The sequence below is a fragment of the Xyrauchen texanus genome, unplaced genomic scaffold (genome assembly GCF_025860055.1).
Source record: "Xyrauchen texanus isolate HMW12.3.18 unplaced genomic scaffold, RBS_HiC_50CHRs HiC_scaffold_1016, whole genome shotgun sequence".
Taxonomy (NCBI): domain Eukaryota; kingdom Metazoa; phylum Chordata; class Actinopteri; order Cypriniformes; family Catostomidae; genus Xyrauchen; species Xyrauchen texanus.
Window position 1 is genome coordinate 3,961 of NW_026265340.1, and position 9,640 is coordinate 13,600.

At 37.4% G+C, this 9,640-nt stretch overlaps 1 long non-coding RNA gene across 2 annotated transcripts; it reads left to right on the forward strand.

Annotated features, from left to right (window-relative positions):
- Positions 1-3,580: 3,580 nt before the first annotated feature.
- LOC127641535 (uncharacterized) lies at positions 3,581-6,788 on the forward strand. 2 transcript variants are annotated; one of them, XR_007970178.1, is made up of 3 exons: positions 3,581-3,865; positions 4,601-4,680; positions 6,696-6,788. It is a non-coding gene; the product is annotated as an uncharacterized LOC127641535 (long non-coding RNA). The 2 variants fall into 2 exon arrangements; XR_007970179.1 differs by having other exon boundaries at positions 3,635-3,685; positions 4,608-4,680.
- Positions 6,789-9,640: the final 2,852 nt, after the last annotated feature.

Here is a 9,640-nt window from a genome sequence, read left to right on the forward strand (position 1 = left end):
ATCTGTTTCTGACTGTCTCAAATCTTTCTGGGCAATACATAATAGCTGGCTGACTTTTAATTGCACGTTAGATCCAGTAAGAGATAGATCATCAGGCTTGGATAATACTCACACTAGTTCGAGGAAGACAATAAGCCATTTTATGAAAGAATTAAATTTGTTGGATATATGGAGGCATGGCAAGCCCAATGCAGTAGAATACTCCTGTTATTCCAGCACTTATAAAACCTCATTCACATGATAGATTATTTTTTGGTCTCAGCACTACTTGTTTCAAAAATTGACAATTGTCAGTATAGTAGTATAGTAATATCTGACCATGCAGCTATTTCACTCACTTATACAGATACTAAACTTGTGAGTGATCCCCTAAATGAGCGTCTTCAACCAGGATGGCTTACAGACCCCATATTTATAGATTTTTTAGATAAACAAATTGACATGTACTTTGTATGTAATACTTCTCAAACATCTGCTAGCATAAGATGGGAGGCATTTAAGGCCTTTCTTAGGGGTCAAATAATTAGCTTTACCAGCTCAAAAAAAAAAGAGTTCACATTTGGAAATAAAGACATTAGATGAGAAAATTAAAAAACTTGAAATAGATCTCTACAATAAGAAACCAAACTCTAACGATGTACATGTACAATTACTTCTACTTAGAGCAAATTACAATGAATTGTCAGCTAACAAAGCAGCAGTTAATTTAATGAGACTTAAACAAACAAGCCTAATTTAAACGAGACGGCCTTCGTAGGACGAACGGAAACGGAACGTAACATGGTTGCTATGACAACACGCCACACTTTAACAAGCGCGAGCGCTTTGAGTGAGAAGGAAACAAAGTGGAAAGGAATGCATGAGGTCAATTTTAGGAGAGATATAATGATGTAAAGATAAAAGAAAATATATTTTAAAGGTGTAATTTTAGTCTAATACTTAATTTTAATTATATATTAATATAATGATAAATATTATATACTCTGCACCCATCTACTGAGGTACTTAACATTCCTTGCGTTTGAACATCATATTTACCGGCAAATTGGCGTAATTTTTTTCCGACATTTTCGTTGGAGCAAAGAATTGTGGGTTATGAGTGCCCACAAAGGATACACCTCATGCATCCTCCGAATTTCCATGAAAGAAGGTTGCATTCAAAGTGTCCTACTCTCTTTTCTGAAACGAGACAGCCTCGGTGACGCATGCGGCCTCCAGAGGACGCGACCTTCCAAACGAGACACAGCCTTAATGTCTATGAACAACATCTGTGGGACACTGAAAAAAGAAAATGCACATTATACTGTACATGACAAGACTGTCAGTAGATTTTGGAACTGAACCTATTTAGAATCACCACAACTGTAAATCAGCCAATCGGGTACAGTTATTGGCCGATATTTACATAATGGCCAAATATCAGATGATCATATCATCAGCCTTACTGATATCATTAAAGGGATAGTTCACCCAAAGATGAAAATTCTCTCATCATTTACTCACACTCATGCCATCCCAGTGGAGATTTATAGTTAAAAAAGATTTAAATGTTGATCTGTTTCTCACCCACATATATCATATCACTTCTGCATCATATCACTGAAGACATGTATTAAACCACTGGAGTCATATGGATTACTTTTATGCTGCCTTTATGTGCTTTGTGGAGCCTTAATGTTCTGGCCACCATTCACTTACATTGTATGGACCTACAGAGCTGAAATATTTTTCTAAAATTCTTCTTTTGTGTTCAGCAGAAGAAAGAAAGTCATACACATCTGGGGTTCATGAAAATGAGTAAATAATGAGAGAATTTTCATTTTTGGGTGAACTATCTCTTTAATATATACACTCACCTAAAGGATTATTAGGAACACCATACTAATACTGTGTTTGACCCCATTTTGCCTTCAGAACTGCCTTAATTCTACGTGGCATTGATTCAACAAGGTGCTGAAAGCATTCTTTAGAAATGTTGGCCCATATTGATAGGATAGCATCTTGCAGTTGATGGAGATTTGTGGGATGCACATCCAGGGCACTAAGCTCCTGTTCCACCACATCCCAAAGATGCTCTATTGGGTTGAGATCTGGTGACTGTGGGGGCCATTTTAGTACAGTGAACTCATTGTCATGTTCAAGAAACCAATTTGAAATGATTCGAGCTTTGTGACATGGTGCATTATCCTGCTGGAAGTAGCCATCAGAGGATGGGTACATGGTGGCCATAAAGGGATGGACATGGTCAGAAACAATGCTCAGGTAGGCCGTGGCATTTAAACGATGCCCAATTGGCACTAAGGGGCCTAAAGTGTGCCAAGAAAACATCCCCACACCATTACACCACCACCACCAGCCTGCACAGTGGTAACAAGGCATGATGGATCCATGTTCTCATTCTGTTTACGCCAAATTCTGACTCTACCATCTGAATGTCTCAACAGAAATCGAGACTCATCAGACCAGGCAACATTTTTCCAGTCTTCAACTGTCCAATTTTGGTGAGCTCTTGCAAATTGTAGCTTCTTTTTCCTATTTGTAGTGGAGATGAGTGGTACCCGGTGGGGTCTTCTGCTGTTGTAGCCCATCCGCCTCAAGGTTGTGCGTGTTGTGGCTTCACAAATGCTTTGCTGCATACCTCGGTTGTAACGAGTGGTTATTTCAGGCAAAGTTGCTCTTCTATCAGCTTGAATCAGTCGGCCCATTCTCCTCTGACCTCTAGCATTAACAAGGCATTTTCGCCCACAGGACTGCCGCATACTATATGTTTTTCCCTTTTCACACCATTCTTTGTAAACCCTAGAAATGGTTGTGCGTGAAAAACCCAGTAACTGAGCAGATTGTGAAATACTCAGACCGGTCCGTCTGGCACCAACAACCATGCCACGCTCAAAATTGCTTAAATCACCTTTCTTTCCCATTCTAACATTCAGTTTGGAGTTCAGGAGATTGTCTTGACCAGGACCACACCCCTAAATGCATTGAAGCAACTGCCATGTGATTGGTTGATTAGATTATTGCATTAATGAGAAATTGAACAGGTGTTCCTAATAATCCTTTAGGTGAGTGTAGACATTCAAAGCTGAAGTGTATAATGTCTGCATCACCAAATGGAATTGCAAAAATGTTCCAAACAGCTTCCAGAAATCTCCCCCTTCTTCCATTGTACAACCAAACAGATTGTCCTGCCCCAAACTCACGTCGAGTCAATGTTGCCGTGTCTGGTTGGACGGGATGCTTAAACAATGTTTTGATTGAGCCACATTGGTATATTTTTAGGTGAAATCCACCATCAAATGGCTTACTTCTAGTTTTTAGAATAGGTTTAGATCAAAGTTAAAACCAAGAATATTGCATTTACTTCAGTAACCTCGTGTGACCCTGCGTGCACATGCAGGGACATTGTATATTTGCTATACGCAACGCATAATTTAAATGAATTTATGCTGACTGAATTCTGTTCACAACACTCTAGAATGTCACTTAAAGGTTAACCCTTTCGCACGTAAATTCTAAATGATTTAACTGATCCCCCCAGCGTGAATTTTTTTTCGGCAGTTATTTTACAACGTAGCAAATTTAAAATTCCAGTGTGACGCACCAAGCTTGTCACGTGATACTCTGGGCAGTCACATGACGGTTCACCGCTGTCTTGTCGCGCTTGGAGCTGGTGGACAGAGTATAGGTAAGCGTTTCGCTTTTTTTCTTCACTTTAAACCCTTCCTCGTTGTTTTAAAACATGTATAAACTATAATAAATGTTTTAACCAATGGTTTATATTGACATTTATTTATTTATTTTCTCGGACTTTGAATTTCACTCCCACGTGCAACTTTTCTGACAACGCATTACATGATTGCTACTGGTGAGTACATTTTTTGTCTTTTTCGATTGAGAATTGTTGAAAATAATTTGCAAACACGTGTAGACCATGACAAATGCATTAATAATATGTTTATGATATGTATTCATCGTAGTTTGATGTAATTTACATAATAGCTTGTGCTGTTCACTGCTTGTGTAATGTTGTGGGCATATTGCACATATCTAATGTTTTATCGTGTTCACTTTGATTAAAAGCTGTTGTGTGAGGTATAGTCTATTCTAATGTTAATTTTAGGAATGGGTTGCTATTGAAAGTAGTATGATATGTTATTCATCAGCAATATACTCTAATGCAAAAGGCAAAGTACACATTTTACAAAATTTAGTTATGACTGAAAGTCTCCTTATGATTATGATCTGTCTTGTGTATACAGTATAAAAACATGTATCTATGCTCTGTGAGAGTTAAAAAATTTGATTTTATTTAATTTTACTTATTGATCTATGCTTTTATATACATTTGTTTATAGACAATACAACTTTTTTATAAATATCAATATAATGATTAACACTATAAATATTTAAAAAGTACAAGCAACATAATCATAACAGATACTAAACAGCATTCATAACATTCAATTAAATTGTGGTAAACAAAAGCCCACAATGCACACATTTAATAGATTATAAACCAATTTCAAGGAAAAAATACCATTTACAATACATAACAATGAAACTGTAACCATAACTAACATTTGCTTATTTTATTTCACAGTTCTCAGTAATGCTTCAGTTCGTGGTACTCAAAACATGGGCTAACGCAAATGGGAGTGTTGCACAGCTCTCATGTACTTTGTGAGTATCTTGCTACTTCACTACTCTGCTTCCTCTTTGCTCATTTTGCAGTTGATCATGGTCATTCTCATCCTATTTGCCCCCTGTACCTGCTTTTCCACTGCACGGTACAACTCGAGACTGCTTGCTTTTTGGGGGCTTTCCACTGTGGATAGTACCTGGTACTTTTTTAGTACCACCTTAGTCGAGGTTCCAAGCAAGCCGAGCCGATACTAAATGTGACGTCAAAATCTTGCAGGTCACTGATTGGTCAGAGAGAATCATCAGTACCAGCTGCCAAAGATTTCTGACACGGACATCAAACCGCTTAGTTTTAAAGTTAGCAAAAGCGATAACAGTATAATTTGTTCAAGCAACTTTCGAATTGTAAAAAGTAATGGCTGTGCACAAAACCATGCCATGGTCAATAAATGAGGTGCAAATGTTCCTCTCGCTAGTGATCTAACAAAACGATGCGAAACAGAAAAGTCTTTCAGGAAATGTCTAGCTGTTGTCCAGTACACTGCTACCACCAGATCGGACCTACCAACAGTGCAGTGAAAAGAAATAAAAACTTAAATGTTACTACATTTATTAGCCCTATAAATCAATTAAACAATTTAACCATTTGATATTATGACATCACAACAAAATGAAATGTTCTTAAAAATATCCCTTTCATGACACAAGACTGTGTTTGTGGAAGTTACTTTCTATATGTTTACTTTCTATAGATTTGGATAAATGCATAAATGTAAATATGTGTTCAAATAAAAAATAGCACAAGGCTTGTTTTTGGGAGTAAATGTTCACTACTTTTTATACAGATTCAATTATCCCTATAAATCTGTTAATCTCAGTGACTATAGAATTATAATATCTGTATAAAAAGTAGTGAACATTTACTCCCAAAAGAGTGTTTTATAGCTGGTTTCATGTCTCTAGGTCACACAGTTATTGAGTTTAATGGAATATTACAATAATGTACACACTATATTTATTTGAAAACATATAGTGAATTTATAGTGTAAATTCCACAGAGTCTTGTGTCATGAAAATTATATTTTTAAGAAAATTTCTTATTTTTTTGTGATGTCATAATATCAAATGTTTAAATTGTTTAATTGATTTATAGGGCAAATAAAATTTTATATGAAAAAAAATCAGCTTTGTGCTAGGCAAAGAAAACCTATTCATAGTTTGAGTATTGTCGTGAATGTCAAATATAAAACTAAGTTTACTGCACTAATGTTATGGGTATATTGCACATATCTATTGTTTTATCATGTCCACTTTGATCAAAAGCTGTTGTGTGAGGTATAGTCTCTATTCTAATGCTAATATTAAGAATGAGTTGCAATTGAAAGTAGCATGATATGCAATTCATCAGCAATATACTCTAATGCAAAAGGCAAAGTACACATTTTACAAAATTGGATCTGGGTCTCTTGGATTATGATCTGTCTTGTGTCAGATGGGTTTGGCTCAACTATCTCATATCTCAACAAACAGAGTATGACAATTGGCTGTACAATTAAAATAAAGTTTGAAGCCATTTTTGTTCCTGTGTTGGCATTGTTACTATGTTTAACATTTGTAATGCAGTGTAGTCACACTGTTTCCTTCCATCACCATTAGATGCTCAAATGTGTTACTAGTATGAAATGTTTGCTCTGTAGAGAGAAAAGTTCAGAATTAGCATTATTCTTAATAATATGTCATTTAATTTTATTGATCTATGATTTTATTATGCATTTGTTTATAGATAATATTTTTAAAGAAATATCAATATAATGATTAACAATATAAATATTTTAATAAATACAAGCAACAATAACAACTAATAAATAGCATTCATTACATTCAATTGCATTTTTGGTAAACAAAATCCAGCAATGCACACATTTCCTAGATAATAAACTAATTATATGGAAAAAATACACAATTTACAATAACAATGGAAATATAACAATAACTAATACAAATGTCATAACAACAATAACAACTTTTAATTAATATGTGCTTATTTTATTTAGATATCAGTAATGCTTCAGTGTGTGGTACTCCTCAAAACATGGGGCAACACACAAGGGAGTGTTGCATGGCACACACATAAATTTGGTGAGGCGTCTCTGCTTTGTCCTGCGAGTGCTGGATAGGCAGACCTTGCAGTGCCGCCTGGTCCTGCTGCCCTGGGAAGCTGTCTGAGGGACTTCGAGGGGAAATGCCTTGCTGTCAGATCGCAGTGGAGTGTCCAATGCAGGGTGGCCTGCTTTGGATGGACACCGAGGTGTACTGTGCTCTTCCAGCAGTCCTCTCATCAGGTTCATCCTGAATTGCAGGGATGTGATGACTTTTCCTATTGATAGCAGAGCACATGGGTAGGAAGTGAGGAGTGTGGAATGTGGCAGTATGGTCATTTATTAATTTATGTTCATTTTAGTTTCTAAGTTTAAATGCATTAATTGAGTTTACATGAAAAAATATATTAAAACCATAAAAATAAACTATTTATTTTTTTATTTATATGTAAATTCTATGTTGTTCTTAATCTGATATGCAAATTTCTCACCCGTAAGTTGGTGGTGGACAATGTGGCTGTTCAGTATGGCTGTGTCAAGGAGGTAAAAGAAGACTTTCTTGTACCATTTGGTGGTTTTTCTGGTACAATCAAAAAGCCTTTCATCATGTCAGCCTTGTCCACTGCTCCCATCTTTTTGTTGTATTCCTGCACACAGAGAGGCTTCATCTTCCTTTCTTTGGTGATGTGATCAACCTTTCCAGTGGCTGACATGGTGGATGGATGGACCGTGGTAAGAAGATGAACATCCTCTTGTCATGCCATTTCACTGCCAGTTGTGTTCCATTTTCTCTACATTCAACCTGGTCCTTTGTCATTTTGCTGGTGAATGTTGGCATTCCCTTCCTGTTGGCTCGTACTGTCCCACAAGCTCCTGTGTCCAGAGACAGGAGGTGCTGGAACAGTGTGGGACTACTGTACCAGTTGTCCACGTAACAGGATGTGACCCTTTTTCAAGTATGGGGCCAGTAATGTCATAACAACTGACCCAGAGATTCCAAGGCCTTCATAGTGCTGGATGTCGGTGGTGGATCCTGTATATATTATAATGTTCTGCACGTAACCGGTAAGCACATCACATAACACAAAAAATTTGACCCCAAATCTGTGGCGTTTAGTTGGTATGAACTGGCGAAATGACAGCCTACCCTTGAATTTCATCAATGGCTCATCGACACACAGATCCCTGTAGGGCACAAAGATGTTACGAAAGGATGACGTGAAAGCAGTGAAAAATGTTTCTGATTTTTGCAGGGGTCGTTGATGTTTGCCATCGCATTGTTGGAGAAGTGTAGGCAGCGGAGGAGCAGAAGGAAGCGGTCCTGGGAAAACAAAGTCCCAAAAATGGTGTCAGGAGCATGGGATCTGTAATTCAATAATCACGAAGTGAGTTTTTTCACAATTCCCATTAGCAGCACTGCCACCAGGAATGTGTACATTTCGTGAGCATTTGTTGAAACCCACTTTGCAATCTTGCCTTTCACTTCAGGTGGTGTTTTCTCCCTGCAGCTCTGAGGCATAGCGGTTTGTTTCCTCAACAATTTCCTCAATTAGCTCCTCAGTAAGGAACATCTTAAAACACTGGACTTCATTGGGTGATTCTGGAGGGTTTGCACGCCAGCACGTCCGGTCATCAAAGGGAACCCCAGGTCCAGGAGGGGTAAAATTACTGGTAGAACTCCAGCAGGAAGAGCTTACCTCCTCCACTTCCCTAGGTGTTGTGTAAACAGGCGTAGGAGCAGTGACTGAGGCATCTTCATCCTCAGCATCAAGGGCTTGGAGGTTGGGGGGCATCTCCTCATCTGTGTCACTTCCCTCATTGTCAAAATTTCCCTCTTCCTCATCAGAATTAAAAAATAGTTCTCTGATCTCCTCATCTGTAATTTGTTTTCTTTTAAAGACATCGTTTTCTGTGGCAATTGTGTAAATAAAACTGTAAATATATCAAATTAACTCAAGTGTGTGTGTGTGTGTGTGTAAAATATATGACGATCTCCTCGATACGAGTCTGAGGTAAAAGTGACGTGCCGTGATGTCACTTGTCACTGGGGGAAGGGAAGATTAGTGATAGGCTATGGTCATAGCCGTTGTTTTTTTTTATTTTTTTATATATATATAAAGTTTTTTAAATTGCAGTCTGAAAAAAATTATATATATTTACACAGATTCACAATTAGAAATAATTAAGAACATGCGTTTCATGTGAATAAAGCATTGTGTTTGAAATGTGATTGTATTGAAAATTGTATTCCAATACTTCTGTTTATTTTAATACAATAAAAATGAAGTTTGTTCGAACAGCTGTTTTGGACATAAATGACAAGCGTTTCACCAGTCACTCTTTCTATAGCAATGGCAGCTATGCAGCAACGCGAAAGCAGATTTGGTGAGTTTATCATCTACTGTGGCGCTGTTATACGCGGTGTGTGGGTGTGGATATGGACAGTAAACTTATATGGTAAGTATTCTATGTTTGTTTGAATGCATACAACGTACAATAAACATTTTTCATGTGATTTGAAAAGACTGTTCGAGCAGCTGTTATAGACATTATGGGCTTAGCCAGTCTGTACGTTGCAACTAAACCATACGGCAGCTGATATGGTGAGTTTCAGTTAGTTTTGCACGGTCATACATTGTGTAAATTTGTAGTCTTTTGTTAGTTTGAATGCCTGTAACAAACATGTAGTTGAAAAGATTGTTCAAGCAGCTTTTTTAAGCATGTAAATGGCATTGCTTAGCCAATCCCCCAGCAGTAGCTAAACAGCGGGAATGCAGATTTGAATTTTAAAATGTGCCAGTTGATGACGTCAGACACGAACGTTCTAATCAAACCGGTTTGATGGTACTCCCCAGGACCACTCTGGAATGATCAAACCAGTGTGATGGTACGTGCGAAAG